This window comes from Ceratotherium simum, chromosome 36 (assembly GCF_057802395.1).
Source record: "Ceratotherium simum simum isolate JZ-2026a chromosome 36, ASM5780239v1, whole genome shotgun sequence".
NCBI lineage: Eukaryota > Metazoa > Chordata > Mammalia > Perissodactyla > Rhinocerotidae > Ceratotherium > Ceratotherium simum.
The window spans coordinates 15,780,489-15,802,074 of NC_141935.1; the positions used below are offsets into that span (position 1 = coordinate 15,780,489).

Consider the following 21,586-nt stretch of genomic DNA (forward strand, 5'->3'; position numbering starts at 1 on the left):
GAATGTGTGATGGGATAACGTTGTGGAGATTTTAACTGCCAAGTCAGTCAGGAAGGACCTCATTACAGATAATGGGATATTATTCTGGAGTGGCCCGCAATGAGGCTTGAAAGTTGAGAGGCTGAAAGCCAAGTTCAGTTAGGTGGCACCTGTCACCATCTGGTCCCAATGTCACTGCAGGAAGGCACATGGATATTAAAGATGACAAGCACCTTCCTCCTAATCTTCAAACAAGGATCCCTGTCCACCTTAGTCTCATCCCTAATACTTTTGGGGGGAGGTTTTTCTTACCCTTACTGATTTGTTATTTAGTTTATTTAATCCCACTCTCCAAGTTTTCCTTTTCTTCAGTTTAAAATTCCTTTTACTGACCATAAAAGTAATATCTATTCTTTGTGGAAATTTTGAAAAATTCAGGAAACTAGTTCTCTCCTCATTAAAAATATGAGGGCCAGACCAGTGGCATAGTGGTTAGGTTCGTGCACTCTGCTTGGCAGCCCAGGGTTTGTGCGTTCGGATCCCAGGTGCAGACCTACACACTGGTCATTGAGCCATGCTGAGGCGGCATCCCTCAGACAAAATAGAGGAAGACTGGCACAGATGTTAACTCAGTGACAATCTTCCTCAAGCAAAATGAGGAAGATTGGCTAGACAATCCACCAGCTGGGAGAAAATATTTGCAAAACATATCTGACAATGGGTTAATCTCCATAATATATAAAGAACTCACACAACTGAACAACAAAAAAACAAACAACCCAATCCAAAAATGGGCAGAGGAAATGAACAGACACTTCTCCAAAGAAGATATACAGATGGCCAATAGGCACATGAAAAGATGTTCAACATCACTAATCATCAGGGAAATGCAAATCAAAACAACACTAAGATATTACCTCATGCCCGTTAGAATGGCTATAATCACCAAGACAAAAAACAACAAATGTTGGGGAGGATGTGGAGAAACAGGAACCCTCATACACACCTGGTAGGAATGCAAACTGGTGCAGCCACTATGGAAAACGGTATGCAGATTCCTCAAAAAATTAAAAATAGAAATACCCTATGATCCAGCCATCCCACTACTGGGAATCTATCCAACAAACCTGCAATCAACAATCCAAAGAGGCTTATGCACCCCTATGTTCACTGCAGCATTATTCACTATAGCCACGAAGTGGAAGCAATCCAAGTGTCCCTTGACTGATGGTTGGATCAAGAAGATGTGGTGTATATATATACAATGGAATACTACTCAGCCATAAAAAAAGACAAAATCATCCCATTTGCAACAACATAGATGGACCTGGAGGGTATTATGTTAAGTGAAATAAGCCAGAAAGAGAAAGACAAACACCATATGATCTCACTCGTATGTGGAATATAAACCAACACATGGACCGAGAAAACTGTATTGTGGTTACCAGAGGCAATGGGGGTGTGGGGTGGGCACAAGGGGTGAAGGGAGACATGTATATGGTGATTGACAAACAAAAATGTACAACCAAAATTTCACAGTGTTGTAAACTATTAAGACATCAATAAAAAAAAAAAAAAGAGGAAGATTGGCAACAGATGTTAGCTCAGGGCCAATCTTCCTCACCAAAAAAAAAAAGCTTTCCCTTTCCCTTGACCCACCCTGAGAAACCACGTGGCTTCTCTTTCTGTGAAACTTACTGGCTTTTCAAAGTTTTCATGTCTCTTTGACTTGTCATTTCTCTCAGCTGGAAACCCTCCCTACCCCTGCTGCCTCAGCCTTAAAGGTTCAGCTCAGATGTCAACCCTTCAGGAAGCCCAGCCACACCCTTCCCTCCCTTCCACCCAAATGCCCTCCTCTGGGGTCTCATGGCATTTGGGCCTCCCTCAGAGCACTAACCCCATGAAGTGGAAATACCTGGTCTCTGCAGCTGTCTTCCCAACTCATCTATGAGCTAGGAGGATCAAGAATTATGTTGAAAAATATGTAAATGATTTAGAACAAAATAAATATTACTTTTCTTTCTCTTAGGGGAGAAGGGTCCAATCTAAGCAAGATGGGAAAACATGAAGCCACAAAAAATCAAAACAAACATGTTTGACTACTTCTCCTTGATGAAAGATAGATTATCAACAGCAAAATGAAAAGGTAAAATAAAACAGGGAAAGATTTTTGTAACACACTGAAGAGAAAAGGGGTTAATGTTCCTAGTATGCAAGAAGTTTCAACAAATAAGGAAAAGGATGACTATTTCAATAGAAAAAATGGGCAAGAGAATATGAAAATGCAAATTCACTAAAAAAGATATAAATGTCCAATAAAAATTATAAAAGATGCTCAGCTTCATTAATAATTTTTAAAATGCAAATTGAAATAACTATAAGATACCACTTCCCAATAATAAATTGGGAAAAAATCTGAAAGTCTGATATAACCATGGTTGACTAGGAAATGGGTCTTCATACAACGTTGGTGGAAGTGTTAATTTATACAATTTTTTAACGATCCACCGATGCTTTCTCATAAAATTGAAAATGTAGATACACTTTGGCTCAGCAATCCTACTCTAGATATCTATCCTACAGAAATATAAGAACAGAAGAATAAAAAAATTTGCATAGCATTATTGGAAATAGCAAAAAAAAAAGTAAAAAGACTAAATATATTATGGCATGTTCATTTAAGGGGGTACTAAAGATGAATATGAAAAGATGTATATATGTTAACAAGCAAACTGCAGACCTATATGTGGCATGGTTGCATTTTTCAGTTGAAAATGAAACTAGTTAGACAGATATCTCTGTAAACACTAAAATATGTAGAAAAAGCTATTAATAAACTGTGAATAGTGACTTCTTCCTGGTATGCGTGGCAAAGGATGATTACGCTTCATGTACCAATTTTGTCTGTATTTTTTCCCCCTACAAAATATTTTTTAACTTTGCCACATGTATCTTTATCCTCAGCACTCAGCATTCCTCACGGTAGATGCTCAGTAAGTGTTGGTTAAAGAGAAATCCTTTCCAGACCGTCATGAACTTTTAGAAATCTGCCAATTTCCTCCATCTGAAAACCTAGCATGACCAGACATCACTGTTGGCTGCTTATGTCTGTCTCCGGCCTAATTATTAATAGCGCCCCTTCCCCTCACAAAGTGATTCGATTTGGACGACAAATTATATGACCACCATTATAAAACCTCCCTGAAGCCCTTGGTGTTGTTAATTAGCAAGAACTTCCCCAATCTCTCCTTCCTTATGTCCATGACACTGTTCTGTACGCCTCTCTCATCTTTCTCCTCCTTTTCCACATGCTCATTCTTTCATTCACTGATTCTTTTCCTTGTTTTTCTTCCCAAAGCTTAGTTTTCCTTAAAGGTCTTCTTTCTCTGCTTAATCCCCGTGATGATCAACCTTTCCTCATGACGACAAGCAGGGATTGTCCCTAAATTAGGCTTACATGCCTTCTCCAGGCTGATTTGCTTTGGAAGCCTCATCACTTAGATTCCCCACACCTCAAATCGTAATTGTCTACAACTAGAGGTCCCCTCCTCCCTCCTAAATGATACCACAATTAGTCCAGTTTCTCAGAGGCGCTCCAGGGGTGAGGTGATGACTGGTTGTCATTTTCTCCACTGAGCGGCAGTAGAGCAGAGTGAACTGCCACGTGGGACTGCGCTACTTGGCCAAACATCTTAACTCTTCTATCTCAACTTCCCCATCTTCAAAATGGGATAATAGCAACTATTTGATGCAGCTGTTTCAAGGACTAAATGATTTCTTATATTTAAGGCACTTAAAAGGTGTGGGTTGGGGGCCAGCCCTGTGGCCTAATGGTTAAGTTGGGCACTTTCCACTTTGGTGGCCCAGGTTCAGTTTCCAGGAGATGACCTATGCAACTTGTTGGCAGCCATGCTATGGTAGTGTCCCACATACAAAATAGAGGGAGATTGCCACAGACGTTAGCTCAGGGCCAATCTTCCTCACCAAAAAAAAAAAAAAAAAGGTATGGGGCACAGAGAAAACATTATAGAAGTGTAAGCTATTATGCTATTTCCCAAATTTTCTGCAGTGAACATATATTACAATAATAATAAAAAAGTATTGAAATATCAATGGCTCCCAATTATTTATAAATCAACTGTAAACTGTTTGCCTAACTTAAAGCCCTGCTCTTCATTGAGACGAACCATTCTCCTTACACAACCCTACCTGCTGACATTTTTCCACTCACACTTTCCAGTTCTTTAGCCCCACTCCCACCCCATCCTCAGTGTTTGTCTGGTAAAATTTAATCACTGGCTCTCAAATGAAGAAAAAAAACAATTTTTAGCATTTGCCAATTTCTCTGGTATAAATACTCCCACCATGGCTGATTTCAACAGCCATGATTACCAACATGACATCATGCTACACAGAGTTGGGAAGAAATGGGCAGCAGTTCACATTATATAGTATTTCCACCATCCAGATACAATAGACAGACCTCAAGAGCACAGATAATAGCCATACAGGGGGAAGTAATAATTAGAAAGTGATGTTTTGTTTTGTTTTGGTGAGGAAGATGGTCCCTGAGCTAAGATCTGTACCAGTCTTCCTCTATGTTTTGTATGAGACAACGCCACAGCACGGCTTGATAAGTGGTGCGCACCCGGGATCCGAACCCACGAACCCTGGGCCACTGAAGCGGAGCATGCGAACTTAACCACTACGCCACCAGGCCAGCCCCCAAAATTATAAGTTTTGAGTATTTACTACTGTTGTTTTGAATATCATTCATTAATTGTAAGTTTATGCAATTTAATTTTTAATAATATTTTGTAAGAGCTGGCTCACAAAATCCCAGAAATTTAACAATTGGCTCTCTTGGTATGAGCAGGCTCCAGCACACCACTAAGGACCCTCCCTCAAACATTCTCCCTGACTCCAGCTTTGCCTCCCTCCAGACCTGGTCCTCCGTGCTTCCCCCCACTGATCCCTGGCCTGCCTATCCCACAGTGCAGAGTAACAGCACCCCCCAGTCCGCCCCTTGCCCAATGCTGTAAGCATTTTTGAGGAATACTATACATTTAGCACCTCGGTATGCATATTTTGTTAACCTTTTCACTGTTTATTTGGTGTATCATCCTTTCGACCACCTCAACATTAAATCATATTTGTTTTACACCAGTGTTTATCAACTGAGGAAATGGAGGGGGACTGCAGATTTGAGGTCATTTGAGAAACTGGGGGCCTTTTCAAGCTTCACCCTCTCCCAGATAACTGATGCTGATATTTCATCTCCAATGTCTACCTCACTTAGGTAAGAAAACCACTCTTTTATCTGTTATATGTCTGGTACACAGCAAATACTCAGTAACTTCTTATAAACTGAAAAGATCAGATATTTTAGTAGAAAAACTAAAATTCTATTAACTAATTTTGTAACTAGCTAAAAGTTTGGATTCTTTGTCAAGGTAGGTTTTGGTTTCTTACAGCTGTATCGAAGAAACAACAATGTAGTTCTGGAAGTTGTATGAGGTACAATAGTAAGAAAAAGGTTAACAAATCAGGGTATTCTTTCTTATAAAGGAAATGAAATAAATGTCTTCTACCCAATGCACAAGCACATTACCACTAAGAGGATAAAGTGGCCGATGCCTTTATTAACGTGAAAATGACTGGAAATTCCTGCTGTCATATTCTTGGAGACCTTGGGGATATGTAAACACACACACACACAAGTAGGTATAAATATATATGGCCTAATCATACACTTACTGCAAACATTTTTAAACGCCAAGTGTGATGCTATGAACTAATTTCATTAGAAATGATAGTATTTAGGGATCAAATTATTTTACTCCTACTTACTTTGAAATAACATCAAAATTAACTTGTCTCTCATGGACCTCGACCAAAAAAAAGCAAGGGAAAGCTAATGGCCTCCATGTCCCATGGGAATTTTGGCTTACACTAAAACAGTCAAAGACAAGCACCAGTGGTAAGGAACAAAACCTACATTTCAGAACCAGTGTGCCACATCACATCCTTTCTGAAATCGGAGGGCGGATTTCAGATTATCAATTGTTCAAACCCATTTGCATTCCCTAGACACATACCCAGTACCAGAAGCTTCCCGAGAGGCATTCTCAAGCCATCCTGACACAGCCACCCTGCAGATGAGCCACATTTGCAAACTCAAGGACTGTAGGAGTGGGTCTTCCTCTTTTAAGTGGTAAAATTAAAACTTCTTTCTTGGAGCAAAACTTACCTTTGCTCCAAGAAAGAAGAATATTTTTCAAGCTGTCTGTTCAGGAAAGAAAAAACTCCAAATGTTGGCCCCACGTAGCCAGCAGTAAGCTTTCTGCTAATTCTCAGTCATAAATAAACAGCATTGACAAAGACATTAAAGAAGGAAACAATAAAAATAGTCAGGAAGGGCAGAAAAAAGATTGCCATGATATTCTGTCTCAGTTTGCAAAAAAAGGTATTGAAATGCCAGCAACACAAAAATAGACTTGAACAACTATTTTTTTAAAAGGGAGAGAGAAACTGCTCCCAGACTTCATAAGACGAGTGTCTTAAAGGTTTCATTGATTAGTTGATAAGTTTGCTGGTGAATGATTAGTCGATTAGTGAGAAAGGTTTGAATTAGTTACTAGAGCTCTCTCTCCCATGAATAAAATGCTGGAGTGTACTCTCTCCCACCCACTGTGACAGATGATATCTGTTTTCTCCTGTGAGTTTGAATTTAAGAGCCACTGAAGCTCAGCCACAGTATATTCTGGCTCAAATGAGCTGAAAATTGCATTCAATTTGAATTTCAAAAATGGAGGGGAAGAAGGGGGAAGAGAAACCCTCAGCACCCATCAAGTCTCCACACTTTTCAACTACTTCCTGCTGCTGAGTTGCATTCCGCTAGGCTGGGGACCTGAAACCAGGATGTGCTGCAGGGAGAAAGAGCATCGCTGGATTCCTGCCCAGTCTGAGTTTAAAAATAAACTTTTAATAGTCAGGATCAAAGCAAACCTCACTTTTACGCACATGCATAATGCAGAATGTGACCGACCGAAGAAATAGATTTATCTTTTCCAAACTCAAATTGGCCTGTTTTTTTTTTTTTTTCTTATGTACTTTGGAGGTGATAAAGGTGAAGGTGTTTTCCCTGGGAAACTCTAGAAAAGCAAATTATTTTGTAAATTAAAATTAATTCCTCTTCAGCTCATTTAAGACCGTCAGTCCTCGTAGCTTCGTTCCTCCCCCTTCTCCAGCCTCATGTTACAAAGCAGATGTGTTCTTGAAAAGTTGAGCCAGTGGACATTGATTTTTCAAATCACATCATATTTTAAATGCTCTGAGAGAGTTAGTTATTTAAAGGAGTCTTGTGATAAATTATTTTATAAAGCCAAGCTATTTTGAGAGTGCAAATAATTGCCCCTTCAAGCAAAGGCATAGTTTGAGCACGAATTTGAAGCACATTCCAGTTTTCTTAAAGCGAGGCACACCTGCAGTTTATAAGAAGACAGATTTAAGCATCACCAATAATTAAAACTAAATTGATGTCACATAGAACAACAGACGATATCCCAGAATCATGTAACTGAATGATTTTTGGCCAGAACTCCATTTTAGGATCATTTGAGCTGAAGGAGCAGAGAGAACACCAAACTCATTTCAATCCACTTCACACATGGAAACATATTCTCCCATTGCCTAAATTATTCTCCATTTGCAAATTAAGCAACTCGGGCGCCATGAAAAAGGTAATTCAACTTCTAAAGTGCCATTTTGCACACTGAAGCAGGAATCTGCTGAATGCTGTTCAGAAAATCTGACTTGCTCCAGAGGGTTCGGTACCAAGCTGGATGGAGAGGCATCATTGGCAGCAAGTGTGCATGGATTTCCTGCACACCTCCTCTGCGCCAGGCACTGCAGCAGGTAGTAGGGATAACAAATGAATAACTGATCCTGCCTTGGAGGAGCTAACCATTTAGGGCAGTAATTTGTCACCTTTCCTGAATTGTGAACCCATTTGAGAATCAGATGGAAGCACAAACTCTCGCCACTGAAAAAGCCCCTCCATGCTCTGATCTTTATATGATAATTATTACAATGGGGTCCATGGAGCCAAGTAAAGGACTTGAGTCTAAGAGACAAATTGAGTAATTGATGGTAGCCAACAAGGGGACTTAATACCTAGATATACTTGGAAAGAATTAGGTATCCAATTGGTAAGTGACAGCATACCAAGAACTTTTAGTAAGTTCACAGAAGGTCAAATTAGGGAGAGAAAGCTTCCTATCTTAAGCACGGAACAAGACATATAGAAAAATAATATTTTACTCCTTGTGTATCACCAAAGACAAGAATTAAGAAATTATTCTGACCCTGACAACCATGGCTTAATGGTCAATATAGTGAATCAACAGAAATAAGGGCAAAATCTTTCAAAAGGAACCACATAATCACTGCAACACACAATCAGTAAAGTCCAATTTGTCAGAATAGCACATAAAATAAAACACTTTAAAAGCATGAAAAATGGTATTTTTGCATTTGAAAAGACAGAATGAGGAAAACATGGGAGCCTCTTCATGTACGTTGCTAATGAAATACTTGCCAGGTCCACAGCGGGAATCAGAGATGCCAAGAGGACACTTAACCCTCTTATGTGTATCACGTGGCATTATGTTATGTAGGTTTTCAATGAACATTAATATCTCCTAATCTTGTAGGGGAACAGCTTACCTTTCAAACAACGTGAGCGTAGGATTTTTTCTTTACATCTTCATAATTTAATATTGTTTCATTGATGAACCAGTAAATTGTCAGCTCTATTCATTTATGCGACGTGACGTGAGCAAGGATCCAACCCAAAAAAGGAAAAAAAAAAAAGTGAGGTCAGTTTCCTTGGCCGATGCATTTAATAAAATCTCCCAGGCAATAGAGTTAAGCAGGCATTAATAGCTATGACTTACTACGTTCTGCCTTTAGCGAGTCTTTGACTTTTCCTATATATATACTCAGGGCTGTATTAACACTCAAAGTAAGGTACAGTTCTCATTTCTTATTTTAAGTTTTCTTCTCATCTTTATCAGATTTATTAATCTTCAGCTCTTCTCTTATTTATAGCGAATGCTCCAGTTAAGTTTCCAAAGCGTTTTCCATTATAACACCCATATATAACTTTCAGGAAATAAAAATTCTTCCACCACAGGGACAAAAAGACTATCTACTCATTTCACATTAGTCTCAAAATATATGCATTTCTCCAAATATGAGGGGTTTGTTTCTTATTTCTCTGGTCCTCAGAAAAGGGAACAGCCAGAGAAGCAAAGTTTTTCTTGATTGGAAAAACTTGAAGCTTCTGTTTTAAATGACTCCACAGTGGGCTGTAGCCAAATCTGCACTTCAACGTGCTGTTTTAGGTAGAATGTTTACCAGAGGAATCTATGACGTTGAACCTCATGAAACTGCCAATATTCTACCAATCTTGACTTACAAAAATGGCAATTCCACGTGATTTAACTAAATACTTCTTATATCTTTTCTTTCATATCAGAGAAAACTATTCAGAGCAACACAGTGATCCCTTGGATATTCAGGGGAATTCTGTGCTGGACTTGCAGCCCAGGGAAAGGAGAAGGCAGAAGAAGAGAAGGTTGAGACCAATGGTCAACCCAAACGCCCCTAATAATTTGTTTGGGGCACACTCCCGTGCAGTTTATTAAGTAAAAGATGTAGGAAAACTCATCAATCAGGCGGCACCGGGCCATTTTCCATCACACCCTTTGAGGCATGAATGTTGTAACCATAGACTTTGGGGAGTGACCACTTCCAAGAGACGCCTGTACTGTGATTAGAAGATTCTCAGAGGGGCTGTAAATCGTATTCACTAAAGACACCCTTCAAACCCACAGGTTTTCCCTTTTCTTTAAAGAACGAAGTTAAAAGTAAAATGTTTGACAATTAAACAAGATTGACGTTTCAATTCCAACTTCACCTTAATACCCCAAGTCTACGAAAAGCAACTGGAATCAAACTTTGATCATTTGTTTTCAGGCTGAAGAGAAACTTATTTGAGTATTAGAAAACAAAGGGATAATTTTAAAATAAATTCTTGCATAGAGTGAGAGCGGAAGATCCACTAAGCCCAGAGACCAAAGAGGCTTCCAGTATAAATTGGAATTGGACAGAGTCTAGAATCAAGAGAGGAAGGTGCTTTTGCAAATAAAAATAGGAGGATGTTTCCAGTACATTCATGAGTGAGAAAAAAGGCAAGATGACTCAAACACGAAAATCCAATCCTGCTTATTTCCTAGGACTGTGAATATAGGAGGCCTGTTAAAAAGCTATAATTCGTATAAGTATAAAGAAACATTAGGCGAGAACCCACCCAACTGACACTACGGGGTAAGAAGCCTGAGGGGAACTAATTTAGATTGTTACTTTAAAAAAAAAAAAAAAAAAAAAAAAGAAAACTTAGGACTCAAGAAGTACCAAAGAAGGATTTGAAGGAACAAAAATCCTTCAGGTGCTGATTTCATCAGATAGTGTTGCTGTGCTGTAATAACGCCAATGGTCATGACCAATGTGGTTGTGATTTCAAGTTAACGTTTGAAATATATAACTTGTCAAAGCCCCCTCTGAAATCAATGAAAATTCAAAATAACATTCATATTGAAATAACAGTTTTTGGAAGGAGTTCTCCTTTTGATGGCACACACAGACTTTATCTCAGAGCAGAAGCATTCAACACAGGATCATCTTTCTTACTTGTGATCTCCCATACATACGGGGCAGCCCAGGTCAGCAGACAGTGGCATCCTGCTCTCAGAGTCTTGGGGAGGAGCAACTACTACCTTAGTCACTAATCTCCCTTTCAGTCATGCACAAGACCTTCAGGAGTTGCTGCAAGGAGAGAAAAGATGGATGCCTAGTGCTTCCATAATTCTTTACAAAAGAATGTGAAGTGTTCTGAGCCCAAAGACACATGAGCTAGTCGTCCCATCGCCAATTGGGATCTTGCTATTTGGGAGTTCTTGGGAAGTAGGGGTGAAGGATGAATTAGAACCTAGCTCTTTGACTGCTCTCCCCCGACCCCAGTTTCTGCATATTTTTGCCATACACAACTCATTCTCCATTTCATGCTCTGTCCTATTCAGGGTTTGGGAGGGAGGGAACACGATGGGACATTGGAAGCTTATGTGGAATTTGTTCCTGTGACCCCAATGATCTCCTATTACTACAGAATGCAATATACAGTTCCCCAGATTAATTCTGTCCTAAATAGTGATAACCAACCCAGCTAGAAGATTTCTTACATGATATTGCAGATAATTTACTGAAGGATAGAAAACAAGACTGCTGTAACAGATCTTCTGTTTAGAAGTTCAGCTACAGTATGATTGAGAAGATTTTTTTGTGTGTAACCTAGAAACTCATTTTTCCCTGTCTGCAAATATTCTGAATTACAAACAACCAAATTTAAAATGTAGACTCGGACACTACTGTTTTGTAAATTAGGAATTGCCTATACTCAATTAATTATTGAGATTGGACATAGGAACTGACAACAAGCAAATTAATTCCAGGACTAAGAAGTACCAGATACATTCACACGGATTTTGCATTGCACAACTCCAGAGGGCATCTTTCACACAGATTACAATGTGAATGGTGCCACCCAAACATGGTTATACAGTGTAGCATTGGGGGAGGAAGCATCTGGGTTCCATTCCCTATCCCAGAGAATATTTTTAGAGCAAATACAAAGAACTAAATTATCAGTGTCTTTTCACCCACAAAGTCATTGACCCCAAAGCAACAGGACTTACACCACCCCCATTCCCACTAGCAGCAGCCTCTGGGTTGTTGTAGTCATCTCCTTAGAAGATGGGGAATTACCTCTCTACTTGCAGAGAGAGAGAAATATGTTCTTCAGCTTCTAAATTGGTACAGAGAATGGATATTCCAATAAAAAGAGGAGCCATTTAGGGGCCAGCCTGGTGGTGTAGTGGTTGAGTTCACACACTCTCCTTCAGTGGGGCCTGGGGTTCTTGGGTTCGGATTCGGGCACAGACCTGGGCATCACACATCAAGCCATGCTGTGGCAGCATCCCACATACAAAATGGAGGAAGATTGGCACAGCTGTTAGCTCATGGCTAATATCCCTCAGCAAAAGGAGGAATATTGGCAACAGATGTTAGCTCAGGGGCCAATCTTCCTCACCAAAAAAAAAAAGAGAGAGAGAAAGAAGCCATTTAGCACATAATATTCCTGAAACATACTAGCACAACAGTGGAACCCAACTATTAACAACACCAATGTGGAGAAAAGTACATTTTGATTCCAAAACCTTAGGAAGACATCTTACTGGGAGGAGTTACCTGTAATCTATTTACATATAGATACAGAAACCTGTGCAGCACATAATCTCAAAAAGTAAAAGAATAGCAGAAGATTTTTAAATGGGACACACAGAGAGTTCCTATGATCCCTCTGAATATAACTTTAGTATATAGTCAGATAATAAAAGATACACAGAAGCAATTCCTCAGCTTTTTAGATTCCCTGCCATACGCTGCTCCTGTGGGTCTAAATAGGTTTGATTATTTGAAGATGTTTTTCAGGATTTGTATAAAGGCAATCAGAAAAGATTATCCTGGGCAGGCACGGGATATACGAACGAGCTACTTGTTACTGGGCAGATTTGGGGTAAAGATGATTTTAGCCCTCCGCACTCCAAGCTTGCTCCAGTAAGGGAGAAAAATGGAACAATATAATAAACATATGTCGCTTGAAAGGAACAGTAGGTCAGAGACAGATACAGTTTTGAGAGTGGACAATAATCCATCAATTTAGATACAGCTTTTTCAGTGACGGACACAGTGTAAGGCTTTCCCCGAGTTAAACTGAGCCCAAACTGAGAATTCCAGATTTAGATCTTCCAGAATTTGCCACTCTATAGTTAGTCTTCCCAAATTCAATAATATTGGCTACTTTCTGATGCAATTTCTGAAGGAGAAAACTGTTCTGAAAGTGAGGAAGAATATTTTGAAAATAAGTGATTTCCTCCTTAAGTCAGTCAAGATGCTCCATTCTAACACATTGCCAATCATCTTCCTTCCACTTTGACTCTGGAAACATGGAAAGTCAAGAAGGGATACGTAGCAGAAAAGAATAAATAAGTGAAAGACCAGAAGAAAAGAAAAATAATGGAAAGAAAGAGGAAGGTCAACAACGAGGATGCACACAGTGTATTCACTCAAACTCGGAATACCATTAATGCGCCCAAAATCAAATGGAGTGCAACTTCCCCTTGGTTTATTACTCCCTTCCCTAGAGGATACAAGAACGCAATTGCTGACAGAGTTCTTGCAGATGATCCACTCCAAAGCCTTCATTTTACCAGTGAGGAAATGGAGGACCTGGAAGGCAAAGTGACTAACAAGTCATGACTAGAAGCCAGGTTCACCGTGGACCAGTCTAATGTCCTACCAACCACAGCTGCCTGAAAGCAGTAATGGCTTTTGCAAGTCATAGACAATCGCTAATGACCCCAACAGTGAGGTAAGATGGAGATGCCCTTCTCTCTCTGGGGGGAAAACACAGATCAGCTCACACTATTTGAACCTGCAGGAACAGCTGGAGGTGGGCAAGGCCACGGCTGACCCAGCTTCCAGAGTAATTCGACCCTTGGAGATAGCACACTCCAAATTTAGAGGGACAAGCTCTAAGCCCCATTTTTTACAGTCCCAACAAACCGTCTCTAGTGGTGATTATGACATAGCATTTCTTATGATTAATTAAGAGCTCTTCATTACATCAGTCAGCTTATAATTAACAGCTCCCCATCTTTAATAAAATACGCAGAATGATACGAAATAAATGAGGTATACCAAGTGGGGAGTAAAGCCTACAACCAAATGATACCATTATCTTCTACTAGTCAAAGAGGGGAAGAAACAAAAGGAGGAGGGAAAAGTAGTTTTGTTAAACGAAGATGAGTAGAGGATGCTGAAGAGGGAAGAAAGGGGAAGAAGGAAGCCTTTGCTCAATCAGTACCTATTTTCAGAATTTCCTTCAAGCTGGCTTGGACTGAGAGCCATCAATTATTTAAAAGATGTAACATGATGCTTCCTTTGTTGAGGCAAATCTGCAAAAGCAGACCCCGAGACAAAATAAAAAATGAATTAGGCAGAATGTATTAGTCTGCTCAAAGAAAACAAAGATTTAGCTATGGGGACTGACTCTTCTAGAAAGAGTTCAATTTTGCCTCCTAAAATCCACACACCTTTTTTTTTTTCTCTCCTTCCCTATTTATTTATTGTTTTCTACAGTAGATCACACAAAAAGAGAAAATCATTTCCTAAACTTCTCCTTTCTTTTCAGATTCAGCTTGATGTATTGTCTTCATTTAAATTACAAATACACTAATCTGAAACACTGTTTACCAAGCAGCCTTTTAAATGAAAGATACAAGAAACTGCATCACTCACATTTTAAAAATGACTTTAGACTCTGGACCTCATAAAAAACAGCCGACAGTGTTCTCTGTCTTGGCTGCTATATTTCAAGTCCAGCGAATGAAATTCAATTAGTGAGCTTTATACTCAGGACATTATGATTCTGATGGTTGGTCTGATCAAAACTGGTGTGCCAAGTCCTAGCTCTGTTTTTTGGCAGACCACAGTTAAGAAAAAATTCAATAGGGTAGGTCGGCATGAGGAAAGTTAGTTTTAGAGGAGCTTACTTTGTACCATCATTAAAAAATATGGGAGGAGGAGAACTGAAACAGCTCATTATTTGCTAAGTGAATGATTTAACTGTTTGAGAAACTTCAATACCTGATCTGTCGCTACCAGTTGTAGTACTTTCCAAAAATAGCAATCAGCCTAAAATAAACCAGTAACCAACTAGAACCAATAAATCAGAGATTTAATTCATTCTTAGGTTTTGATCTGCCTCAGCTTGTGTTGCACACAAAAAGAACACATTGGAATCTTAGTGATGTCTCTAACCCTCCGAATTAAACAAAGAAGTGTGTACCTGATACAAAACACTGAGCCTTTACAATGTAGACTCAGGCTACACCGTCAGTTCAAGAGGTGTTCTATCTTTACACTTGAAAGACTGTAACACTTGGAAACAAACCCACACAGAGCAAAAACCACTGGGCTGAAGCCTAGTGCATCACACGTCTTGATCGTCCACGTGCACCACTGGACTTTGATTTGAGAGCACCATATCTGCATGGATCAAGCAGAATAGTAAGAATGACTCAAACTGATCACTCACTACATGGCCTGATTCTTTGGACAGCGAAAGTAGACAAGCAATAGTGGAAATTTCAGAAGGATATACAGCCATTGGTCTATTAATAACAATCTTAATTAATTAGCCAATTGAGATCTGAGCATCTATTTAAATTTCAGAGTTGTTTTCTTAAAACACAGACCAGCTTATATCACTTCTTTCCTTCTCTCACAGGGACTGATACCACCATCCAACTCGTTTTACAGACAGAAACAAAGGAATCACCCTTGGCATCTCTCTTCTCTCATCACCATTATCCATTCCATCTCCAAATCTTTCCCCCTTTTCGGAAAACAATTACGGGAACAGTCATATGAAATTCCATAAGTGACATCTGACTTCTTGGTACACTCCTTGGAAAGTTGTTTTAGAAGCTTTAAATTTTGCCATAGAGTGACCCAGGATTCAGTACAGATGGGCAGCCTTGACTCATTGTGCCCTTGGTGCTATTTTTCTCTGACTCAAAAATGTGTATACCCCCCTCTGTTCTTGATATGAATACATCATATTGATGGTTTTTTAGATGATCATTCCATTCTGAAGTGAATCTTTCCTTGTGTCAAATACAAAGGGGAAAATGCACACTCACTTCCTTCCCAAAAAGGGCTGCCTCCGACGTGTTTTCTCAGAATTCATTAGTAAAATGCAGTGCTAGAGTGGCTTGTTCCAGCTTGCTAGAGCTGAGTCTGTGCATCTCGTCCCCGATCCAGATTGAGTGACTTCATGTTGGTAGCTTGAAATCAGCCATAGTGGGAGTATTTACACCAAGGAAATTGGCAAAAATTACAAATCAGGTGTTTTTTTCACCCCCCAGAGAGACAGTTTACCAGCACATCACTGAAAAAGGCTTTAATTTGTTTCCTTCTTAACAAAGAAAAAAATACTATACAGTGTCCTGCATCAACATTCATCTTTTTCTTCTCTTTGCCCCTTAAAGCGGAGACTAGCCAGCAGTTCACCAAACTCCTCTCCTCTTGTTCCTTGGCACATGACTAGACCACATCCTCCAGCTGCCCTTGCAGTTTGGTATGGTCATGTGATTGAATTTTCCTCCACGGAAAATGAGTAGAAGTGAGAGAAGCTTCTCCATACTTGGTCCATAAGACCCTCCCACACACAGTCTGTAGCACTTCCCTTTCCACAGGCTTTTGTAGATGATATTGGCAACCTTGAACCCCATCCATTAAAGTCAGAGAGCAACAGGACAGAAGTAGCTCAGCCTTCAAACCACCATTTGAAAGAGACTCACCCCAATCAGGAATACCCATTGTGGACTTCACGTGACAGAAAAATGAATTTTTATTATATGTGAACCATTTAGTATTGGGGGGTTTGTTTGGTACATCAGTCACCATTACCGTAACTAAACACTCTTTCTCCTCCTCTTTCAACTATTGTCTTTCCTCCCTCCATCTGACATGATAAATCTCGGAATGCGGACCGGTCAAGATTGAGAAGATAGAAAGAGAGGACCTCAAATGATATTGATTTTTCACTTAGAGTTTTTATTTCACTTGAGAATGTTTGGTTCTACGTGTTGTTCATTTCAACAGTCATCAGCTAGAAAGCTGTGTTATTTCCATACGCTTGTGGTACACTTTACCACTTACCTTTTTCCACTTCAGTGATGTCACCTAAATGAAATGTTCCAATTTAGAATCATTTCCATGTTAGAAATATACAAAGAATCCAATCCATACGCCCTACGACTCGTCAAGGAAATTAACCATAAAGATAGTATCGATATTATACAATTAAAATGAGAGCTCTTAACATATTTAATTTCCCCCGACCTGCCTTTCTTCAGTCATTATGGACAAAAAGTATGAATTCATTATTTGCAAATAGCCTGGATTGCTTAGTATATTCTAGAAGGAACTAAGACATCCCCTTGTGTGCACATGCACACACATACATTCCAGCATGCAAGTTTCTCTTTCTATCAAGGGCAAAAATAATAATGAAGGTAAAGATAAGAAACCATTCTAGTTTGTTAACCATGTAGCCTCAGTATAGTGGAACTATAAATGTATTTTTAGTCCATATGTTTGTATCTTAAGCCTTTCTCTTTCTATAACACTCATGATGAAGAAAGAAACAGAGAGAGAAGTAGAGAAATAAAAAAGTCATTTTATTCTCTCCATATTATTTACTACGTAAAGCATCACATGTTTTCTTCCCTATAAACTTGTATAAGAAGTCTATTTGGGGATGTTTGGGGTTGTTGTGTTTTTAAAAATTTAACAATCATAGCTCTGAAGCTTAATCACTTGTATGTGTTATAAGACCAGATGGTTCAAGTGGGCGTTTGTTTATAAGCTTTTTGCATATGGTTTTTAGCTGATTGTTAGACCAAAGCTGAATGTTTCAACTAACAAAGGAGGCAATGAGGAATTAATGAAAAAACATTGGATTTCATAGGTCCCTGGGCTGCTAACCTTTACTCTGCCATCATTTTGTGCACTTTTTCAGGGATATATTTAGGGTCTAAGAAATAACAACATGTTTAATGTGCTTTGTGTTCTTTCTGGTAGACTTTGGGGGAGGAATCTACCATGGACTTAACACTCCCCTGGATGCTGTCAACGGACCAACTAGAAAAGGAGAGAACATCCTGCCTTCCCAACACCTTCACCACCCTGAAGCTCTATTTCCTAGAGCTTTTTCTTGGAAATTTAATGTTTCCTATTTCTACTGGCTTCTTGAATGGAGCAGTTTTGACCAGCCACATCCATCTCTAGCTTCCTCGATCTGGATGTGGATGAAAGGAGAGAAAGAACTTTCTTGGTGACTCCCCCATTCTTTGTTCCCTGAGCGTTAACCACATGGCCACTATCTGCAAGCAGGCAAAGGATGCAGGTTTATTTACTGCAAAGTCAGTCAAATAATATTAAAGGTTCCTTAACGGGCACAAGGCACAAACTTTTATGGCTTTGAAAAGATGAACATGTATTTCTTGTTTTCTTGATGAGAAAAATCCCCTTCTCCTAGTTTACTGTCTTCTCTGGCACTTACCTCCTTTCAACTGAAAGAAGGCAGTCAATGCTTGCTTATTTTTGTTTTTAATAAGATTAATAACGTTGAGCATAGTTAGCACACCTTGTATTACTATCTTACATCATAAGCTGTCCATCTTCTATGGGTTACCCAAACTGGTATCTTTCTTGTCACCATGCAATTAATCCCAAGAAGTAAGATATTTGTGGTGAAAAGGGCAGGCAAAGTACATGAATATCTTAGCATTTCAGTGAGCTTGCCTCTCTCATATTCTATAACTAGCAAGAAATTACAAACTAACAAAAATATGTTTGATCATTACCATGTCATGCATCTAATTCCTCTTTTTTATTAGTTTGGGGGAAAAATAACTTTTTCATAACTCCTTTGGATTACCTCAACAAAATGTGATACCATTTGATTGCGTCTTTAGAATAAGGGATGTGCTCCACTTATCGTTAATTCTCCAGAGAACCACGCAGTTCCTGGCACACAGCCTGCGCTCTATAAAAGTATGTTGAATGAATGAAAGAATGAATTACTAGACATGACTATTCTCTTTCAATCCTAAGGAACTCGAAGCTTAATTTAATATGTGTCATTAGTCTTTACAAAGTATATTTAGGAACACCTAGATAAATTAGCATACTCACGATTTATGTGACTGCTTTGCTTCCTGAAGGCAACTTTTAAGAAAGAGCGTTTCTTAACGCTCTTTCTTATCATTTATAGCCTTTAATAAAGGAGAGAGTATCTGGTGAAATTCAAACAGATTGAAATACTGTCTTGATTTTCAACAAAAGAAATCAAACTTAGAACATATGCTTGTCTTTGGCAACGGTGTCCACCATATAGAGTTGCTATGGACTGAATGTTTATGTCCCCCACAAAATTGTATGTTGAATCCTAACGTCCAATGTGATGGGATTAGGAGGTGAGGCCTTTGAGAGGTGATTAGGTCATGATGGTGGACCCCTCGTGATGGGATTAGCACCCTTTACAAAAGGGGCCTGAGAGAGCTCCCTTGACCTTTCCGCCAAGTGAGCAAAAAGAGAGCCATTTAGGAAGCCAAACTCACCAGACATCAAATCTGCTGGAGCCATGATCTTGGAATCCCCAGCCTCCAAAACCGTAAGAAATAAATTTCTATTCCTGATAAGCCATCCAGTTTATGCTATTTTGTTATAACAGCCCGAACAGACTAAGACAGTAGTCAACCCTCAATTAAAACTTGTTTAATGAATGAATAATTAACAACCAGCTTCGTATCAAGGTAAAGACCTAGCTTGGGCGTAGAAGGTTAAACCCAAATGCAATTCCTGATTTGCTAGCCATCCTTTCATTACTGTGGACAATGGTTATTTATTCTTATTTGGGACATAAAATTAGTGGTCACGTGAAATAAGAACGTTTAAAATCAAGATATGATTTCCTCTCATCAAATCCCTCTGATAAACACAAGGAAAAGCTAGCCATGTTTCTGTACACATAGAACTCCTTCCCTGCAGACCAAAGGGGAATACAAACACCAGCAGTAGCAGGAAATATCATTCGTGGTCACTATTTATGTTTTACATACTGTCAGCAGCATGGTCATTTAGCATCAGACAAGTTATCCAGTCACTTAGGTGATGCAGCAAGTGTCAATACTGATGTTACTATTTACAGCCCAATAAACTACACTTTGAACAACATTAGTCATGTTAAGCTTAGGTAGCACTCCTAGTATTAATGTCTTAATACAGATATATCGCTATAAGCATAGTTTACAGCATGAAACATAAACACAAATCCACTGATACTAATAAATCACTTCCTTGACTGCTTAAAAACTTACTGCCAAAATGGGCTTTCTGCATTACACAATGGAGCAGAAGGCAGCGATATATATTTAAATTTTCCATTTTTAAGCTGTCACTCAAAAACTTTTCATACTTTTTTTAGCTTATTGATCTTACTGGCTTGTGATAAGACTTCCACTGCTTGGTTGGACTGTTTTTAGCTTCTGCTTCTTATTAAAAGAGCTAAATCAGGAATGATAAAATGCTACTAATTTAGCATTTTTCAATAGAAATGAAAGCTAAAAACAGCAGCAAAAGAGTGTAACTCTCATGTTTTATTGCCCTAGAATCCCAGATTTAATTACCATGTGGTATAGCATAATAATGGGTATATTGGAGCCATGTATCAATATATATACACCTGAAAATAAAAGCTTGCATTAAATATGCTAAAATAATTGTTACAGGTTTTCTGATACCTTCTATTAAATATTTTTGTATAAGAATATATATATATATACACGTGTATATATATAGCATATCCACACACACACACATTGGTTCTGCATAACACACCGATTCTGCATATATATATATATATATAACCTCTCTCTCTCTATATATATAGGTTCTATCTACACTTTTATATTTCCCTCTTCTTCTTTCATTTACAAAGAAACATCCATCCTTATTGTTTTGGCTACTCCTTACCTTACAATATACATCCTGCATCAAAACAATCCAAAGCTCATCAGCAGAACAACTGGGGTGACTGGCTAATTGGCTAATCTGATCAATCAACTTGTGTACTCCCCCGACACACACACACACTGTTTGAGCTTCGAGTGGCAAATTATATATCACAATCAGAAAACTTCCAAACACTGATTTTGGACTCAGAACCTTATTCTCTCAAACCCGTGCCTGCTCTCACATTAGACATTCTATGAGCTCTTCACAAATTGTGATTTGTTTGTCCCCTCAGTGCTGGCCTCAAAGTTCAAGGCTCAGTGTGGAAGAGAAAGTGGCCCTCATAGCTAATTGCCCATATTTTGCAAAGGGCTGCAGGGAAAGGGGAAGCCACAGCCTCCCAAGGCCAGGATGCATAATAAATATGGCCGTGATGAATGAGTTGTGTGGTCATGATCAGGGATCTCAGTGCTGTCCTGAATCTTACCCACTCAGGACAGAGTGCTGTGTTTGTTCTTATTCCCCATGGCCCCCACCTCTGATGTCCTTGCCAGAAAGGGTGGTGGTGGCAAATATTAAATAGTCGTAAAATTTATCTTCAGCAGCAACAGCAGTTGGAATCTTAGTTACCGCCATTATATCCAATTTTTGAGAGGATCCTGAGAACTGTGCAAAATAGCAAAATAGGTTTTAAAAATATTAACGAAGGGAAGACTTTTTCTTTTAGTGTATCTAAAAACATTGGTCTTCTGTAAACATTTCTTGTTTACTTGACAGCTCCTATTGTCAATAATTTTAAACTTCCTGCAACATTTCAACCGGAGCCCCACATCTTTCCTGG

The 21,586-nt window shown here is 39.0% G+C and overlaps 1 protein-coding gene across 1 annotated transcript in view; it reads right to left on the reverse strand.

Annotated features, from left to right (window-relative positions):
• The window catches only part of ESRRG (estrogen related receptor gamma), a 612,201-nt gene that overhangs the window by 420,993 nt on the left and 169,622 nt on the right, over positions 1-21,586 (reverse strand). Inside the window, exon 2 of the mRNA XM_087424360.1 lies at positions 8,707-8,792. The gene's annotated coding sequence lies outside the window, so the exon portion shown is untranslated. The remainder of the gene's footprint in view (positions 1-8,706; positions 8,793-21,586) is intronic.